Below are 21,260 nucleotides of genomic sequence, written 5' to 3' on the forward strand. Positions count from 1 at the left end.
TTCAGGGAGACAATATTTTTAAATTTATATATTTGTCAATCCAAATTATTTTACTGAGCACAAACAGAAAGTGCCAGAAGCAATCATTAAGCCAACAACATCTGTGGAAAGAAAAAGAGAACCAGATACAGCAGCAGTGTTTAAGAGATATTAAGGCAGACATCCAAAGAAGCAGAGTTTTAGTGAGATACAGACCATGTGATTAGTTAAATTGGTACAACGATGTTCCCGAGTGGCACTGTTGGATGTTATGCTCTCAGTTAAAGCTTCTGATTGAAGAACTTATATCAGAACTGGAAAACGAGAAGCATGTTAATTGTAAGTTGCAGTATGGATGGGGGTGGGACATACACAACGAAGGGGGGTGTCTCGAACCGGAAGAAGTCAGAGCGGCCATAGTGATTTTGCTATTTATGATCAGGGCAAGCGACTAACCAAACAAAAAGAACACATAAAAGAAGTGAAATGCAGAGCTGGTAGTGAGACCTAAAACCAAAGGGAGAATGCTGGATATACCCTTGTAATCAGGGAAATCCAGAAGGGAAGGGAAGGATGAGGGACGGACAATGTAAAATGAAGAGCAACGTGGAAATTGGCAACAGAAGTGATGGGAGTTTTGTTATCTATGTGAATGGAGGAAGTAACATCAATGCTGTTGTCAATGAACTTGGAAAAAAATTCCAGGTGGGTGGTAGAGTGGAACTGAAACAAGGCCTCTCCATGTATTTCAGTGAACCCCTATTACTGTCACAATATTCAATTCCTGCCAGTAGATGTAGCTAGAATACTGCACAAAATATGAAAAATATACAGGTCATAAAACACAAAAAATAAAAATGTGAAAATAAAACTTAAAATCTCTGGAAAAGAATATAAAAAAATTGGAAACACTTGTTATCAGTGTAGGTATGACAATGCAGATGTGACAGACTTGAACTATTAGTTCAGATACCAATAGATTCACTGCGCATTTTGAATTGTTTTGAACTCTATTACAAATTGCTGACCATATTACCTGCAGACAGAAATAATTTGCCCTGGAAGTTTTACAATCTGCAACAAATAAAACAGTAAATAGTTGATGGAAGTTCTATCTCATGTATAACAAATTGACCCTAATCCAAAGCAACTGCTCTGGTTGCTTAATGATAACAGCAGTAAAAAGATTAAGCTTAAAATTAACCTGATATGATCACAAACAATTACAGCAAAGGCCAGAAAATTCCCCAAGGCAAAAATGGCAGACTCCAGTAAAATAAGATAAACATCAAGCCTAAAAATTGCTCCATGTATTTTTTTGGCACTTAAGAAATTGTGGATTAATTTTGTCTTTGGTATTTAAATATATGTTTAATAATGCACTAATGATTAGAGAAAATTATATTCAGAGGGGCAAAGAGATACTTGTATTTTAGTTATCTTTGGGAAGCCCAAACCCTCATCAATTACAAGAAAGCATACATAAAACACTTTGTGCCATCAGATTGTTCCAAATGCTTTGCACCCAATGAAGAGCATTCACTGATGTAATGTAGAGAAATTAAATTTATGATGCTCCAGAATAGAAAGCAATAAACTAATTCTGAAATGCAGATCTTCTGGACATTAGGTAGATGCTTTACCGAATAGTCACAAGAACAAGAAGTCATATTCTGGAATATTCTGGAATATTTTTCAGGAAGTGAAGTGACAAAGTGACAAAATCTGGATGTCCAATGCGTTAACCTAAGACTCTTCAGCCACAATATAAATTGATTTAGTAATAATTAAATCAATCCAGGGGCTTAAAGGAAGGAAAGTAATGAATAGTTTTATCTTCAGATTCTTACTATTATTCAGAAAGCATCTTTCTGCTTTCTTTTTTGTAAAGCAACATTGCATTTTAGAATCAGAGGGAACCTTTTAGAAATCTGATAACATTAATAGATTAGAGAAAGTAACCTGAAACAATAATATCAGATGTGAAAGGGCAACTAGATTGGGAAGGACAGATCCACATTTGTGAATGTTAAACGGGATATGAATTAGGAAGGTTTTTTCCCCTTAACAAATTGATTGTGCTCAGCATCTGGATTGCACTTTCAGGAAGTATGCTTTGGGCTAATTAAGTACCCGTGGTGATGAATGATCTTTCAAAGTATGTACTTTGTTTCCTCTATATGTCTAAAATCTGTCTATATGCATCTGCCTCTTCTATCATTTTTTTTCAAAGCTCCCTGACCTTATACCTCAATCATCTACTCTAGTTTTGAATGTCCAAAGGCATTTGGCATTGATGTCTTCCCAATATAAATTCCCCCCAGAATAGTTCTCTTAATTTACACAGATCAAATCTGTGTTTAAAACTGCTAGACATCCCTTCAACGTTAGGCATTTCCCTGAAGTGCCAAACTATATTTCTGTGGCTGACTACCATGATTGAATAATAAAACTAGGCTGTGTTAGGACACTAAGGTGGATGCAAGAGTTCTTGTTACTATTTTAAAGAAGTGTGGGGCAATTATACCGTGATAGTATTTATCCTTCAGCCAACATCTCTAAACAGATTAAAAATTAAAAACTGCAGATGCTGGAAATCTAACATAAAATCCTGCTGGAAATACTCAGTAAGTTAGGCAGCACTTATGGTAGAAAAAACCAAGTCTCCGGTTGAAGACCCTTTGTCAGGACCCTTTGACCTGAAGTAGTGTCTCTCTTTCCAGATATTACCTGACCTGTCCAATGTTTCCAGCAATTTCCATTTATATCATCAACAGATTATCTGGTCATTATCACATTATTGTCTGCAGAAGCTTGCTGTGTGGCAATTGGCAATTATGCTTCTATATTATGACAGTGACCACATTTCATAGAATTCTGGGAAACGGGGTCAAGGTGCATGATTTATTAATGCAAGACTTCCTCTTTTTGTTCGTCTATTCACAGAAGCTCAAGTATTCAAAATGTTCAAATTTAAATATTACTATGAAAACAGGTGCATAGAGTTCCTCAACAGACTCTTAATACACATTATTCATAAAAATTTCCTTTACCCATAACAGGCTTCTTCAAGCAGTTGAAACACAACCAATGTATTCTTAGAAGCAGTCTGAAGCCAAGCTTCATTCACAGCTGAGCAGTAAATTTCAATTTAATTATCTTAGGCAGCCCTTCAACTACCTTGGCCAATTGACCATTTTTCCAAATGTGCAGTTTTGGATGCCCCAAAATACAAAGGTCTTGGGACCATAGAAAGCATGCAGTGGAGATCAATAACAGGGTAAGGAAACAACTGCTTATAATGAGACTTCTAAGATACGCAAAAGGGCAAAGGACTTGCGTCACATTGCACCTCCCAGCCTCTGGATATTCCAATGTGTTTGAACAACTAAAGATGTATTTTCCAAAGTATAAACACTGTTGTAGTGCAGCACTTATGATGACCAAATTGAGCAACAATTCGATCATGATGATAAACTCTTGATGTTGATGTTAAATGATAGACACATATTGGCTCAATAATGTTCCCGCTATCTTCAAAATAGTGTTCAGTGAGTAGACTTGGCTTTGGTACAATACCTTATTTGAAAAGCAATGTCTCTAATGGAACAGTACTCCCCCTGTAATGCAATGGATTGCCAGCATAAACTAGAATATTTCCACAAATGAAGACCAAAGGAGACCTGAAGGGCTTTCAAAATGTCTAATGGTCTTATGGGAATATGTTCTTTTTCTGCTCCAAGAACCAATGACGTGACTTTAAAAGGAGGTTTAAAATAGGTTTTGTGCACACAGCATTGAACATTTTGTCACAGAAAAAGGGTGAGATAAAGACTAATGTAAGTTTAAAGGAGATGAGAGAGAGGGCTTTGGTACTGGAAGTGGGATTGACATGGGATTCTTCCAGGTAACTGTTATCACAGTTAAAGTGGTCTCCTTCTTAATTCTAAATTGTTTTAATTGAATAGATTTGATAGTTAGCAGAATCTTTGGACCAAAAAGATCCCAGAATGTTGACAGATTCTATTACACCTATGTTTGGTTTTGCATACTACATTTTTATTGGCATTAAGAATTATTATTTTAATTCAGACAATGAACTATCCAGATAGATCTGGGATGAGATCATTAGTTATACAGTATAATTTATTTTTGGCAAGTGGAATAAAATGTACTTGTTTGGGCAAAGACTGGAAGCTTGTGTCTACCTTATGTACACACTGAAATTTTATGCATTTAAGTTTATCTTTAAAATAGTTTGGGGAACTGCATTTCCCAAAAATTCTGCCATTTGGACTGACATAAATAATCAGAATGAAAATCAAGTTAAACTGCATGCTGAGGCACAAACAAATGATGTACACCTGGGCAAGAGTTCAGTGAAAGGCACTGAATTGATGGCAAAACACAAAGTTTCTAACAGGGACTAAAGCCTTCCCAGTGTTTAAATAGTCTAAAACAGATGGTGAATAAGCAGTGACTTGGACAATAATTATATGGGATGAGAGTATAAAAGGACAGTGTTGTGTGATGTTTCACAGTTAAAAGATGATGAAGTGATCAAGGTATTAAAGACCGCATGGAGTTTGAAGAGTAAGAGACTAGGCAAATGTTTTTCAGGAAACCGCCTCAATTTAACTGAAGCACTTCAGTACAATAGATTTTGCAGATGTAGAATTGCAAAGTGAAAATAGGGAGAGCAGTTTATCTACAAACTGAGGAAAGTAAAAACAAATGGAAATAATAGTTGGCAAGAACAGTGTTGAATTGTGTTTTGAGATACGGGCACACTTAATCTTTCCTGTACTTACTACCTAAAAGGTATAAATAACCAAAATTACCAACAGAAATAGATTTGATTATTTATTTAATTTTATAAAAGGACCCTGTCCATGTACCATATTTCATGAATCTTCATTTTACTAAAGTTTAGTACATTAAAAAATGTAATGGTGTGCAAAACAAACTTGCTTTTAATTTCTCCAACAGTCTGTCTTGGAGATAACTATCCTTCTGGGTATGTGAGGCCACTGACTTAGAAAGATGAAGTTCTACATATGGAATGCATCACTTTAATTGGTAGGGGATGACATCAGGATTTATAAACGTGTAAGCAGGTTGACAGCACACTTGAAACAACCTCTTTAACTCATTACCCCTCCAAATACAAAATAAATCCTTTCAATATGGGACAGAGCACAACACATACCACATCAGCACTGAAACAAAGTCTTTTGTTTCCACAGTTTATTACTTGCAGAATATTGAATTTTTTTAAGAACATCAACAGCAACTCAGTAAATAGGAGCTATTTCCTAAATTTGCAGCAGTTTTAAATCATATTTGAACCTGGCTAATAACAATGGTTGCTCCAAAAGTATTTTAAGCAGAACATCATGCTAAAAAATAAAATCTCAAGTAAATTTCTCAAGTTGTGAACATCCCAAAGAACATCACAACCTATGATATATTTCTGTTATGTAGTTACTACGTAATGTAATTAGCATTTAACTATTGCTAAGCAGTGTTCATTTCATTTTAACTGGAATCATACAATGATGCAATGTAGAAAGGGGCTGTTCAGTGTACATCTGCCGTAGCTTTTTATCCCACACTATTCAAGCAGACCCACGATATGTTCTTTGACTGCCCACCCTGCAGCTTCTTCCTTTTTAAAGCATATATTTCAATTCAACTTGGAAAAGTACTTCGAAGTTGTTTCTAGCACCTTTGTAGGACTGTATTCCAAAATGCAGTCCTATTACACCATTTGATGCTTTTCTTTAAAAAAAAGCTAATTCTGTTTGAAGTTAATAAAATAAATATTTGTACACAGATGCATATTTATTCAAAGTGAAAGGAAATACATTTATTTCTCCTCAAGGGCATAGTTGACACAAAGAACAGAAATGTAGAGAATACTTTAAGTAACTAATGAGAAGGAGACTGGAAAATACTTCAAAAATCAATTTAAAAATTACTTGAAAATCTAGAATGTAGACATATTTTGGGGAAAGAATTGAGAAACAGCATCAGGGTATGAATCTTCAATGGAAGAAACTGCATTGACAAAGGCTGGATGGCTCATTTGTGTGGTAATAGTGGCAACTTAATTCGATAATACAACACAGAAATGAATTCATTGTGAAGTTACTGCTCAAGGGAAACTGGATGTGAAAATGCTAACATTCCCGGTAACTATTGGTACAATTGAGTTTGTGACGTGATGGCCAAATACGTGAAATTTTAATAATTGCATTCCGTTCATTTATTTCCTGATCACTTTTCTTGAATCTTCTTTTAAATACTTTTATATCCTATTATTGAAGGCAACAAATTAACACTGAGTAACAGAACGGGAAATAAGCGCTTGAAAGATTCTTCACTCTTCCTTCCATTATTCATTTTGGTAAAAATGTAGTGGCCTGATCTCTACACAGCTGCATTTACCAGTTGTTGGCAGTCACCTACTTATTAGCCTATCTTACTTGAGTACCCCAGCACCCCTCCTGCCCCCAGCATGAATTTCAGGAAAGAAGCTGTCAGCTCTTTGTGGAGAACATGGGAGCCACATAATCTCACTAATCAGCATTCCAGGTGTGGTATGAGAAGCAATCATGGCTTGGTGTAAAGGCTAGCAATGTCATTAAGTGAGGCAGTGTAATTAGTTGTGATGCTGCAAGAACGTCTCCCAGGGTTGGAATTTAGTGTGCTAACAATGGCATAATTTGGGTGGCCATGGACAAAAGTTAAGCTATTCCTCAATTTCTACTTGTGGAACAGATGCCCAGTCTTCAAGTAGTTAATGATTGCTCAGATTTTATTCGGAAAGTTGAATCATGTTGATCAACTGGGTGAGAATGGTGATGTTCATTGATGTCTCATCAAGCAGTGGGACTGTGATTGGAACAGAACAGCACAGAAAAGGGCCCTCAGTCCATGATGTTGTGCCAATTGTTTAATCTACTCTAAGCTCACTCTTAGTTTGTTTCTTTTCCAGTACTCTCTTTCAAAGACAGTGGAGTTTTGAACCTGTACATGCAATCCCTTCAAGATCTACTATTAATTGGACTGCTTCAAGGTGGTTTTGCCTCTGGACATCAGGATGTTCAGTGTGGCCTACAGAAGGAAGGGTCAGAAAGGACTCTTGTGACTTCCCAGAGCTGACTGTGGTAGCTCCTGAATCAGGTCAAGCAGCAGTACTTTACTAGTGGACAGACTCATGAAGCAGTGTTTGGTGTGTTGGCTCTGATGCCCCAGATAGTGCTCCACAGCTTTCATGTGAGATATACTTATTTTTAAAGCTAGCTTTTACATCATTTAAGTGCTGTGATAAGTCAGTTTATGATCGAGTGTGCTCCCTGAATATTATGATGTTGAACTGTTGGTGAGTGGGAAGTTACGGACTTTTCAGACTATTCAGATGGAAGACTGAAACAATAGGACAACATTGAAAGAACCTCAGGACATTCAATAAATCAATGTCCTGAAATTCTTTAGCCTGGCAAGCCAAGGCCAAGTCATTATCATGTGCAAAGTTACAAGACAACTGGGAGCTTCGGGAGAAATGTCAGAAGTGTATGTTGACAGGAGCCATGGTAGGACTTCTCTTGCATCTATGATTTGTTGATTGTGCATGGAAGGCTATTTTGATTTCAAATTGTATATAACACTGATGCTTGCTGATTATAAAATTAATTAGCTGTTGGATTATTTGTTTGTTTACACAAAGAAATTTGTTTTGGAGTGTTTCAAGAGCTGTGCCATAATCATAGATCACAAGCAAAGATCCTGTCTTCGATTTTTGCTGAAATCCATCTAAACTGATACTAGTGATGAGTTCCTCATTAGTTAAGATGCCCAAGGTAATGGTGAAGAGGCCAGGGTTGAGCAAGATTATAAATAAGCCACGATGGAAAAGCCTAATTCTGCTCTTATATCTTATGATCATATTGTGAGGGATCAGGTGCAACTTTTTCATGTGCAAAAACCTTCTGATAATAGGTCATTGCTGCTTTTAGAGTGGACTTGAGTCTATATAACAGGCTTTCAAGGATGTTGTGTGTCACTGAGAGCTGGAAGGCATAAGAGCTCATGTTTGGGCATAAGGATTTGAAAAAACTTGCCTATTGTGTGAAATTCTTGAAAGCAGATTTGCCTTCCCTACTGGCTAATATCCTTTGAATTTCTTAGAAATTGTGAAGCATAGTATTGCATTGATTCTGGTTGTTGGTGTAGCTGCTGGTTTGTTTCCTCTAGGCAGCATCAAGAGTTTTCATGCCTTTTAGCTTAAAATACACAATGTCAATGTTCTGCATTGTTTCTATCATTGTGTGAGATAGCTTTTTTCAAGTGAATTAAAGAATGCCCTGGCAACTCCATATCCCTGTATTCTACTAGCAGTTGATAACTTTCTAAATTCCAGCAAAAAGCTCAGGGAACAAACTTGGTGGCTGATGATCTGAGAAGTTATTGTGCCTCAGACAAGGTTACAAGTAGGGGAAGATAAGCAAGGGACATACATGGTACATTAGCAGTTAACTCTTGAAGTAGTTGGCACAGATGAATAGCCGTTCTATACATTTGGCAGAATGAAAGATGCTGGGCCACTTGTTGCTGTTAGTTGGAGAATACTACAGCACAGACACAGGCCCATTGACCCACCTGGTCAATATTGACATGGCCCTCTGCATAGTCTCAACTAGCTGCACCAAGACCATAGCCCTCCATACCCCTGTCTCATCCATGTAACTATACAATCTATTTTTAAATGTTACAACTGATCCCACAGCTTCCACTTCCACTGGCAACTCATTCCACACTCGCATCACCCTCTGAGTTAATCAGTTTTTCTTAAATATTTCATCTTTCACTCTAAATCTATAACCTCTACTTCCAGTCTCACCCAACCCAAGGGAAAAGAGACTGCATGCATTCACTCTATCGATACCCTTCATGGATTTGTCTACCTCTAAGCTTTCTCCTCATTCTCTTGTGCTCCAGGAAATAAAGTCCTAGCTATTCAGCCTTCTACTATAACTCAGGTCCTTAAGTCCTGGCAACATACTTGTAAATTTTCTCAGTGTTATTAATGTCTTTCCTGAAGGCAAGATCTTTGGCTTCTTCTGCTAAGCCAATTTTGAATTCAATTGACTACTTCATCCTGAATGCTAAGTGACATGTGATACTGCCTGTTGAAATTACTATTATAGCTGGGTGTGCTGAACACTACAAACAACATTGTGCCTTTTCTGCTTTATAGACATTTTTGAATGCATCCTCACCGAGAATGGAGAAAAGAGACAATAGCAGATGCTGAAATCTGCAGCAATACACAAACTACTGGAGGAACTTTGACACCAAAGGAAAGTTTCAAATCCAAGATTTAGTATACAAAGCTTAAACTAAATATAAGGGATGGGTTCCATGGTCAGGCATGGAAGAGCCAGAATCTGTGCTTTTTAAAACCTACGATACTCAGTTTCATGTGTACTCCTGGAATTGATGTTTATTCCCAGTAATTTAAGGACTTTGATCTTAGATCTTGCAACCACAGTTGGATGCCTATCTTATTTTAGCCTTTACTGTCAACTGGCTTCTTTGTAGGAACTTAGTGCCACTTACTGAGATGAAAAAGAGCATTATGATAAGTTTTCAATTTTGGAACATTACGACTTAACCCGACATTAACATAAACAAATACATTAATGGGAATTTCCATATCATTATAATAAGTTTTCAATTTCTTGTTCAATACTACTAACTCCTAAATTAACATAACTGACTGCATTCATGGGAATTTCTATATCATTCGATTCCATCTAAACTATTCAAGACCAGAAATTGTAACATAACATTTTTAAAAATAGCAAAATTTTGAATGAGATAAACCACATCTTCTGGCAAACTAATACAGTAAGACATTATAAGCTATTTTCATCTCATTATGCCATTCAAATCATAATGGATTAAGCGTGTTTGTAAAAAACAGCAATTTTATAATCACCTATACAACAAATCATAACCCAGCTTAAGTCAGGAAGCGTCGGAACATGCAATCTTCACATTCCTGTTACTCCACTAACAATTTCAGACCATTCCAATTGGGTTACTTCAGCTTTACTTCATCCCACAAGAATTCATTGATCTTCATGTTGAATAAAAAGAAGATGCAACGATTATAACAATTTGTGGGTATGTTATTATAATCTCAATGCCAGTAATTTTTTTTATTTCAAAATAAAATGGACAAAATCATTACATGAGATTTGCTAAAACACTTCAGATATTACACAGGACTATAGGGCCCAATTAAAGATTTCCAAAGTTGTGCAATAAACTGGCATGTAACAAATAAACATATTTTCTCATTTATGCACTAAGTAACCATGGCATTATAAAGGATTTCCTAAAATAAAGTGTGCATATAAACAGTGGAAATTTGGCAGAAATTTTAACTGCAATAATATTTAAAATATACACGTCTTATGCAGATAAACTTTCCTCTCTATTGCATCAGATACTCCATAACACTATTCAGAATAGAGTGCTGTTTCAACACTGGGCAAAAACAAGAGAGCCTTTAGTTTTTGAACAAGCCAGTAATTAGCCTAACATAAGAATTTGAAACATCTAATCATTCAGCTAGACGGTGATTATATTGCAGGATACTCATTTACCCGAAATCTAAATCAGTTAAATATAAGTTTGACATTCTGACAAGAGTTCCAGTATCAAGTCCATTGCTAGCTTTTCCACAAGGTACTGGCAGATGGATGTGCAGATCAACTCTCCAGAATTCTCCACATAGTTATCTCAGTGAAAGTTTTTGTAAATAGACTTCAAATATAAGCAGTTTCTGGGTATACACCAAGATTTGGGATGCAGTAAATTTTCACAGTTTTAGATATGGGAATTTTGTTTTTATGTCCTAGTTTGGTGGAAATAACTTATGTTACATTAACTACAGTAGATTCTGGTTAATCAGGCCAGCCACTTACTTGGGACAACTCTTAAAGAACAAAAGCTAATCAAGAAAATAGCCGGAATTTCCTTTGTTTATTTGGGGTACTATGCCACTTAATTGGTGCAAGAGATTGTTGGCGAACAGTTTCTAACTAGTGTTAGACATGTGGCACTTGTGTGGCTGTTAGATAATACACTGTGCTTAGAGTGAACAGTTTTTAAATAATGTCAGTTGTGTGTGCTTGTATTTAAAAACCAGTGGTTTTTGGCAGCGATATCTGGTGAAATATAAGCAGCAAGACACTATGGAACTGTTTGGTTTCAAGCATTCAGGCTTGGAGATGCCAGAAACAGCCAGGAATGAAAAGGAAATTATTTCATTACTTCAACAAGAACTACAAAGTATTTGAAGGTATAGACAATTATCTTCAAATGTTACAATGAAAATGAAGACTTGGAGGTTGTGATCATTAATAGCATTGTATGAAGGCAGTCCATTATCTACAATAGATGTTTATTCATTTATTCAATCAAAAGAACATGACAGTGTAAACTGGATGAATTTCTACGTCAATAACTATTAGGAACTATTCCACCATTTTATTGTACTGCAGTAATATTGGTACTGTTCTAATTTGTTTTGTATTTCATTTAAATGCATAATCTGTTACTTAGTTAAAATTATTTTGAAATTTTTTATACTTTTTAACTATTTCCATGAAACTTCGGCTAATTGGGATAGCCGCTTAATTGGGCCAATTAACTGGAATCCACTGTATTTACATTTATTATGCCCTTCAATATGATATTAATCTTTTTCAACTTTCACTTCTAATAGAAAGCAAATCAAGTGGACAATTCATAATTATCAAGGGCAACCATTTTCATTAGTAACCCATTTAAAATTATAAAAAACTGTCCTGTAAAATGTTAAGTGGTACAATGCCTTTCTCATTACCGCTTAATGTTTTTCTACACTGCTGTTGAAAAGCAGAAGTTGAGACACACAGCATCATCCTGGCACTATGGCATAGTGGTTTGCATAAAGATTAGGGTTTAATTCCTGCTGCAGCCTGTAAGCAGTTTGTATATACTCCCTGTGACCAGCAGTTTCCTCTGACGTTCCAAAGATGTACAAGTTAAAGTTAGTAAGTTGTGAGCATGCTATGCTTGCACGAGACGCATGGCAACATTTGCAGGCTGCCTTCAGGTCATCTTGGACTGTGTTAATCTTTGACACAAACAATGCATTTTACTATATGTTTTAAATACATGCGACAAATAAAGCTAATCTCTATTATTGACAAAAAAGACTGGCTTGTATGAGCAGATTGAGGACAACAAAAATATTCAGTCAACCAAAAGGAAAGATCAAATGTTATGGAAATCTTTGCCCTAGGTAAATTTTAATGTACTTTAAAAGGGGGAAAGAGGAGTAAAATGGTCTGAGGAGACAAAGCCAGAGAGTGTAGCCTTTACATCTGAAGCCATTACTATCCGAGTGATACAGTATGTTCTGAGGATGGAGGGATGATGCAGAAAGAGGATCTGATTGTATGGGGTAAAACAGGTATTCTGAGACTGGTGTGTTATACAGACAGGCCTCGACAATTTATGCAATGCTGCAAACTTGAAGGAATATACCAACTGTCTTGCCAGTACCATGATGAAACAGATTCAAGCAGTCAAGTAGATAGCATTGACTATGCAGCAATAATGTATCATCTTATTCTCCAGTCTACAATGACTAGTCTACTCTCAGTTGTCAACCAAGTAATAGAAGGTACCTTAGAATGTGCCACAGCAGCGATATAACCTGTCCTTTCACCCCATCCAAAGGTCTAAACAGTCCTTCCAAGTTAGGCAGAAATTTATCTACATCCACAATCTCCATCAGCATAGGAGTACTACAGGAGCGTGTGCTGAGCACCTGCTCTACTTCCTTTATGCCTATGACCGTGTGGCTAGGTACAGCTCCAACACCATATACAAATTAGCTGATCACACCACACCTGTATCAAAGCTGGTGATGAATCAACATACAGGAGGCAGATTGAAAATTTGGCTGAGTGGTGTAATAACAACAACCTCTCACTCAATATCAGTAACACCAAGGAACTGATAGTAGACTTCAAGAAAGGGAAACCAGAGATCCATGAGCCAGTAATTATCAGAGTTGGAGAGAGTCAGTAACTTTAAATTTCTGGGTGTCACTATCTCAGAAGACCAGTCCTAGATCCATCATATAAATATAATTGCGAAGAAAGCACAACAGCGCCTCTACTTCCTCAGGAGTCTGTGGAGATTTGGCAAGTCAACGAAAACTTTGGCAAACTCCTACAGATGCATGGTGGAAAGTGTGCTGCATTACAGCGTGGTATGGGAACACCAATGCCTTTCAGCAGAAAATCCTACAAAACATAATTGATTCGGCCCAGTATATCACGGGTAAAACCCTCTCAACCATTGAGTACATCTACATAGGAAGGGAGTATCCATTGTCAAAGATCCTTGCCATCCAGGCCATGCTCTTTTCTCGCTGATGTCATCAGGTAGAAGATACAGATGCCCCAGGACTCGCACCACTAGGTTCAAGATTAGTTACTACCCCTCAATCATCAGGCTCTTGAACAAAATGGGAAAGGGGATAAGTACATTAATTTAGGGACTCTTCTGTCTTATTACATTATGCTCATTATTTGTTGCTATTTATTTATGTCTGCATTTGCACAGTTTGTTCCTGTTTATAGTTAACTGTTCTATAGATTTGCTAAGTATACCCACAGAAAAAGAATCTCAGGGTTGTACGTGGTAACATGTATATACTTTGATAATAAAAGTTACTTTTAACTTTGAACCTGATCTACTGCATTCATGCTGTGGTCTTCCCTACACTGGAGAAACCAAACACAGAATAGATGATCATTTTGCAGAGCACTACATATTGACTGCATGCAAGCTTCCATTGCATGTTACTTTAATTCTCCTTCCCACTCCCATGCCATTCTATCTGATCTCAGTCTTCTCTATGGCTGTGCAGAGACCAAATACACAAATTGTAACAATATATTCCATTTTGATAGCACACAAATTAACCTCGCGTTCTTCTTCCACACACATTCACCTGCTCACATAGATTTCTTTTCCCCATTTTCACCACTCCCATTCTCCTCCCCATCTGGTTTAATCCATACCTATCAGCTGCTCTCCTACCCCGCCCTCAACTGGTTCCACGTACCCATCATCCTCGCTCCATTTTGTTATCAGCCTCTGCCCCAGTCCACGCTCTCACTGTACTGGCAATCTTTCTCTCCCCTCTCAGTCCTGATACTGAGCTTTGGCCCAAAAAGTTAACATTCGCCTTTTCCCTCCACAGATGCTGCTTGACCCAGAGTTCTTTAAGCATTTTGTTCACTTTTGTTCCAGGTTCCACACTCGCAAACTTCTTTATCCTCATTCCCAAAAAACTGCCTCTACATACTCACTTTAGCTTATGAAAAGAAGATTCAGCCACAGACCTGAATACAGCCTTGGTCTGAACAGGATTGGTCTCATCTCTAAGTCTGACCTGAGGTTTTTCTGATTTCATGGTTGATTACAAACAGAGCAGGTTGTTGAGGTCGCTGAATTAATGATACTATCTATGCAATTTCCACATTAAGCTTCATGTGTGCAAGAGTTCCAAATTTATTGCCAATTTCACTCATTTAATGAAAGCATATGCTGATCTTCGTGATCGTTGTTATTATAACCCCCAAAATCAGAGCAGAAATAATAAACTGCTCCAATGGTACTCAGATATGTGACACTAGAAATTTGCAAAGGATGTACTTGCTCATTTTTATGCTGAGACTTCCATAAATATTGTATTTTGCAAACTGCAATCAACTTTTTATATTCCTTTTATAACTCTAGATTTTGGGACTATTATTAGATGTGTTGAACGTCCACTTGAAAGATGTGCAGTGATGATGAAGAGTAGGATTATTGTACTTTCTCAAGTGGAAATATTTTGTACTGTACAAGCAGCAAATCCAGGAGCCAAATGTGTAGCAAACCTTCAGTTCAAATGGATTTCCAGGACGGAAAAAAGCCAAACTGATGAACGTGAATAAAGCAATGCAGGGAAACATCCAAAAATGTCGAATAAGTCACATATTTACACACACAGCAGCATGATTCCTGTTGGCAAGTTTGATGGTATGTTTCAAATTAAATGTGGAAGTTTCATGGCATTTACACATTCAATTAAAACCCAGACAGGAATGTTTCATAAATGTTTTACTGTGCAAATCAAGGAAGCTGAAAATCCTGCAGTAAACAACCCTATGCAAAAGAGGGAGATTGTATTTTTAAACAGTCCATCTTTTTTTTGTAAAAGGAAGTATAATCCAGCTTTAATACTTAAATTGAATGGATCATATTAAGATACAGTATGCACCTAAGGGCAATAACTTAGCAGACAAGGCAGTACATGTAATGCGAGACTAACAGTGGCATTATACATTTTTTGTGGCACCTAACTACACTGTGAAAGGGGGAAAACTTTGAAGTTAAGGAGTGCACAGAAAGAATATATGTGATTTATCATACAGATGTCTAAGAAAACATATTGCTTCCTTACACTCAGATGTTAAGCAGAGGAGCATGGTGGAACAAACAATTGTCAGGTAAACTTGGCTTTAGTCACTATGTCACCCCACTAACCTTATAACATCAATCATGTTGCATGAGCACTGATGTAATTGAAGAGGAATGTCTGATTCACAAGCATCAGTCCACTAAAATATTTTTAAAAGGCCAAGAACTAATTTAATAAGTTTCACCAAAAATAGAATTATTGTTTCAAGTTTATGCTTCATTAAGTGAAAAAATGGCATTCATCTAAATATAACTCACAGCGTAAAGAAACAATTTATTGTAACTTACTGGAAGGATTTAAATAAACTTTTGATTACTTTTCTAAATCACTTTAAGCTTGTGCAAACCACTATGGAACACATGAGTGTATTCACAAAACAATGAACTGGATTTCAATTTTATACCACAATGGAAAAAATGCGACAAATATTTATAAAAGTAAGTACTATTGACGAATAAAAAAATAAATATTATGAGGAAAATTCTTAAGCCATTTATCAGACTGACATTTATATCTATGGTTCAATTGTCAAAAGTTAGAGATAGGATTGTCAAAATCCTAACTGTGGTGTCAGGATTGTGGCAATTTAGCTACTCTGGTTCAGGTCCCTGTGGGAGTTTGAGGTCAGCAGAAAGGCATTTAAACAGCATACAGCAGGTGAGCACAAGCACTGCTAGAGTTGTGCTTCTGGTTCTCATCAAGCCAGTATCCAGAGGAATTCAGCTGCCTGTCCACCACAGACGATTCCTCAGAACACACACCCATCCATATGCATCAGTAACGCAGTACCCTCAATCCTACACTAACCCTAATCATTTCTGCAGCTCCACGTGGAAAAGGCTCGTCAAAATACAAGTAGTACAAAAATTCACACAATACTCACAGACTCCAACATATTTGACACCTAGGCCTCTCTTCTGCTGACACCATTTAATGCACTGCAATCTTATCATCACAATTACTGCTTTGATAATGTAGTATAATAACCTCATTTTGCAGAATGATGCATCTTCATCCGATCTTAAGTATTGAGATATGTGTGCACATTTCATAAATATACTGGAGCTCAGCTTTCTGTGTTCTAACAGTTTCTCAGCAGATACAATTGCTGCTCTTGCCTACTTGTACTGAAAGCCTTATAAACACAAGTTGAGTTAACAACCACACTTTCGATCTCAACTTTAACACCATTCAGACATTCTTCCTTTATAAATGAAAAACAATAAAATGAATAGCAGGTATTTTTAATTATCTATTGCAACTCAAAAGGCAATACAGGTTTCCCCCGCTATCCGAAAGTAGTGTTCCAATGAAACCTTTCGTAAGCCAAGATGGCGTAACGAAGAAGCAATTACCATTAATTTATATGGGGAAAATTTTTGAGCGTTCCTAGACCCAAAAAATAACCTACTAAATCATACCAAACCTACAATAACACTAACCTATAGTAAAATCAGGAATGATATGATAAATGCACAGTCTATAGAAAGTATGTACAGTGTAGTTTCACTTACCAGAAGCGGGAAGATTTAGCCAAAACCTATTTGTGGAAAAAAAATCAGCACGTACACGCATGCGCACACACCTGCCCGCTCAAGGCTTCACGGTCATGGTAGTCCTTCTTGGGGTAAACACAAGTCTAAAGTGGGTGCCCTTTTTCATAAAAGCGAAAATCCTCTTCGGATTTCTTTCAGTTAGTGAGAACAGGTACTAAATCAAGTCTTTCGTAAAAGCAAAGTGGCATAAAGCGAACTTTCGTAAAGTGGGGGACGCCTGTACTTTAAGAAAGGTACTTCAGTCTTAAAGACCAAAGGGAAGGATGAAGTCTTGGATTGTTCCCTCATAAACAAATTCTGCAGTATACTATAAATGTTGTATAGTACACTAATAAAATTAAAAGGGAGAATAGTCAGTGGTCAGGTATTGTCAATGGAGAGAGAAATAGAGTCAATGCTCCCTTCACCTCTTCTACATATATATATATTCATACAATTAAAACATATATTGCTAGTAAACAACTGAGACGTACCAAAGGAATTAAGAACATGGCTACATACTGTAAATTACTGTCAAAATTTAAAAATTTTTGTTTACACTAAGCAACACTGTGGGCCAAAGGCCTGCTCCTGTGTTGTACTGTGCTATGTACAGTAGCAAGGAGGACAAGTTAGATAACTGCTCCATTATCAAATATACATAAGCATTTTTACTATAACTTTTCAAAAAATACAAGGACCTTTATTCTAATTGTTTATAGCATTAGGAATTTCTAATCAGTCTTTTCACAGTTTGTACTGAAATAATGAAGGATTACTCAATGGCCTTCTCTGCTGTCCATCTATATCCAAATTCAACTCCAAAACATCAAATCGGACAATGTTTTATTTTATTTACTTAGAGATACTGCACAGCGTAGGCCCTTACTGCCTTTCAAGCCGTGCCACCCAGCAATCCCCTGATTTAACCCAAGCCTAATATAACCATATAACAATCATAGCACGGAAACAGGCCATCTTGGCCCTCCTAGTCCGTGCCGAACCCTTAATCTCACCTAGTCCCACCTACCCGCACTCAGCCCATAACCCTCCACTCCTTTCCTGTCCATATACCTATCCAATTTTACCTTAAATGACACAACTGAACTGGCCTCTACTACTTCTACAGGAAGCTCATTCCACACAGCTATCACTCTTTGAGTAAAGAAATACCCCCTCGTGTTTCCCTTAAACTTCTGCCCCCTAACTCTCAAATCATGTCCTCTAGTTTGAATCTCCCCTACTCTCCATGCAAACAGCCTGTTCACGTCAACTCTATCTATCCCTCTCAAAATTTTAAATACCTCAATCAAATCCCCCCTCAACCTGCTACCAATGAATAGAGACCTAACTTGTTCAACCTTTCTCTGTAACTTAATTGCTGAAACCCAGGTAACATCCTAGTAAATCGTCTCTGCACTCTCTCTAATTTATTGATATCTTTCCTATAATTCGGTGACCAGAACTGCACACAATATTCCAAATTTGGCCTTACCAATGCCTTGTGCAACTTTAGCATTACATCCCAACTTCTGTACTCAATGTTTTGATTTATAAAGGCCAGCGTTCCAAAAGCCCTCTTCACCACCCTATCTACATGAGACTCCACTTTCAGGGAACTATGCACAGTTATTCCTAGATCTCTCTGTTCCTCTGCATTCCTCAATGCCCTACCATTTACTCTGTATGTTTTATTTGGATTATTCCTGCCAAAATGTAGAACCTCACACTTCTCAGCATTAAACTCCATCTGCCAACGTTCAGCCCATTCTTCTAACCGGCATAAATCTCCCTGCAAGCTTTGAAAATCCACCTCATTATCCACAACACCTCCTACCTTAGTATCATCGGCATACTTACTAATCCAATTTACCACCCCATTATCCAGATCATTTATGTATATTACAAACAACATTGGGCCCAAAACAGATCCCTGAGGCACCCCGCTAGTCACCGGCCTCCATCCCGATAAACAATTATCCACCACTACTCTCTGGCATCTCCCATCTAGCCACTGTTGAATCCATTTTATTACTCCAGCATTAATACCTAACGACTGAACCTTCTTAACTAACCTTCCATGTGGAACTTTGTCAAAGGCTTTGCTGAAGTCCATATAGACTACATCCACTGCCTTACCCTCGTCAACATTCCTCGTAACTTCTTCAAAAAATTCAATAAGGTTTGTCAAACATGACCTTCCACGCACAAATCCATGCTGGCTACTTCTAATCAGATCCCGTCTATCCAGATAATTATAAATACTATCTCTAAGAATATTTTCCATTAATTTACCCACCACTGATGTCAAACTGACAGGTCTGTAATTGCTAGGCTTCCTTCTAGAACCCTTTCTAAACAATGGAACCACATGAGCAATACGCCAATCCTCCGGCACAATCCCCGTTTCTAATGACATATTAAAGATCTCCGTCAGAGCTCCTGCTATTTCTACACAAACTTCCCTCAAGGTCCTGGGGAATATCCTGTCAGGACCCAGAGATTTATCCACTTTTAAATTTCTTAAAAGCGCCAGTACCTCTTTAATTGTCATAGGTTCCATAACTTCCTTACTTGTTTCCCACACCTTAGACAATTCAATATCCTTCTCCTTAGTGAATACCGAAGAGAAGAAATCATTCAAAATCTCTCCCATCTCCTTCGGTTCCACACATAGCTGACCACTCTGATTCTCTAAGGGGCCAATTTTATCCCTCACTATCCTCTTGCTTTTAATATAACTGTAGAAACCTTTCGGATTTACTTTCACCTTATTTGCCAAACCAACCTCGTATCTTCTTTTAGCTTTTCTAATCTCTTTCTTAAGATTCCTTTTACATTCTTTATATTCCTTGAGCAATTCCTTTCCTCCATGCTGCCTATATCTATTGTAGACATCCCTCTTTTTCTGAACCAAATTTCTAATATCCCTTGAAAACCATGGTGCTCTCAAACCTTTAACCTTTCCTTTCACCCTAACAGGAACATAAAGATTCTGTACCCTCATAATTTCACCCTTAAATGACCTCCATTTCTCTATTACATCCTTCCCATAAAACAACTTGACCCAATCCACTCTCTCTAAATCCCTTTGCATCCCCTCAAAGTTAGCCCTTCTCCAATCAAAAATCTCAACTCTAGGTCCAGTCCTGTCCTTCTCCTTAATTATATTGAAGCTAATGCTATTGTGATCACTGGACCCGAAGTGCTCCCCAACACATACATCTGTCAGCTGACCTATCGCATTCCCTAACAGGAGATCCAACACTGCCCCATCTCTAGTCGGTACTTCTATGTATTGTTGCAAAAAACTATCCTGCACACATTTCACAAACTCTAAACCATCCAGCCCTTTTACAGAATGAGCTTCCCAGTCTATGTGTGGAAAATTAAAATCTCCCACAATCACCACCTTGTGTTTACTACAAATATCTGCTATCTCCTTACACATTTGATCTTCCAACTCACGCGCCCCATTAGGTGGCCTATAATACACTCCTATCAGTGTTACTGCACCTTTCCCATTCTTCAATTCCACCCAAATGGCCTCCCTAGAGAAGCTCTCTAATCTATCCTTCCAAAGCACCGCCATAATCATGGGGTAATTTACAATAACCAATTAACCCATTAACTGGGATGTCTTTGGACCAGAGGACCCAGAGAAAACCCATAAATTCCACAGGGGGAGCGCATAGACTTCTTAAAGATGATGTCGGAATTGAACTCTGAACTGTGAGAGCTTAAGCAGTGATAGTGTCACACTAACTACTGTTATGTCTGCAGCCCCCTCCTTTGTGAGAATCGCAAGAGCACTAGTTGAGGGGGGGGGGGGGGTTCAGTAGACCCAGGAAGTGGGAGAGAGAGAGACGTGCTGAATACCACGTTCCACCGGGATGCAAAACAAGGTGACATTGACTATTGTCTCATGGAGACCACGTGTAAAGCCCTCGGGCAAAGTGGGTTGGTTGAGAGAGATTGCATCATCCGAACCTGATTGACATCGGCGACCCCGTGAGAAAGTATAAAGGAGGGTCTGGGGGGGGGACAACCCCTTCAGATGCACCAAGAAGACACAATAGCGATCCCGTCATAGCGGGAAGCCATTTTGAAGGAAGCCATGTGCGTTAGATTCCGGGCCT

At 37.7% G+C, this 21,260-nt stretch overlaps 1 protein-coding gene across 7 annotated transcripts in view; it reads right to left on the reverse strand.

Moving 5' to 3' along the window:
* Nucleotides 1–21,260, reverse strand: part of cmss1 (cms1 ribosomal small subunit homolog) — a 277,146-nt gene that overhangs the window by 95,260 nt on the left and 160,626 nt on the right. Inside the window, exon 5 of one of the 7 annotated variants that reach the window (XM_059968622.1) lies at nt 1,016–1,053. The exons of the other annotated variants lie outside the window; for them this stretch is intronic. The gene's annotated coding sequence lies outside the window, so the exon portion shown is untranslated. The remainder of the gene's footprint in view (nt 1–1,015; nt 1,054–21,260) is intronic. 7 annotated transcript variants of the gene reach the window in all.

Source organism: Hypanus sabinus, chromosome 4, assembly GCF_030144855.1.
Source record: "Hypanus sabinus isolate sHypSab1 chromosome 4, sHypSab1.hap1, whole genome shotgun sequence".
NCBI lineage: Eukaryota > Metazoa > Chordata > Chondrichthyes > Myliobatiformes > Dasyatidae > Hypanus > Hypanus sabinus.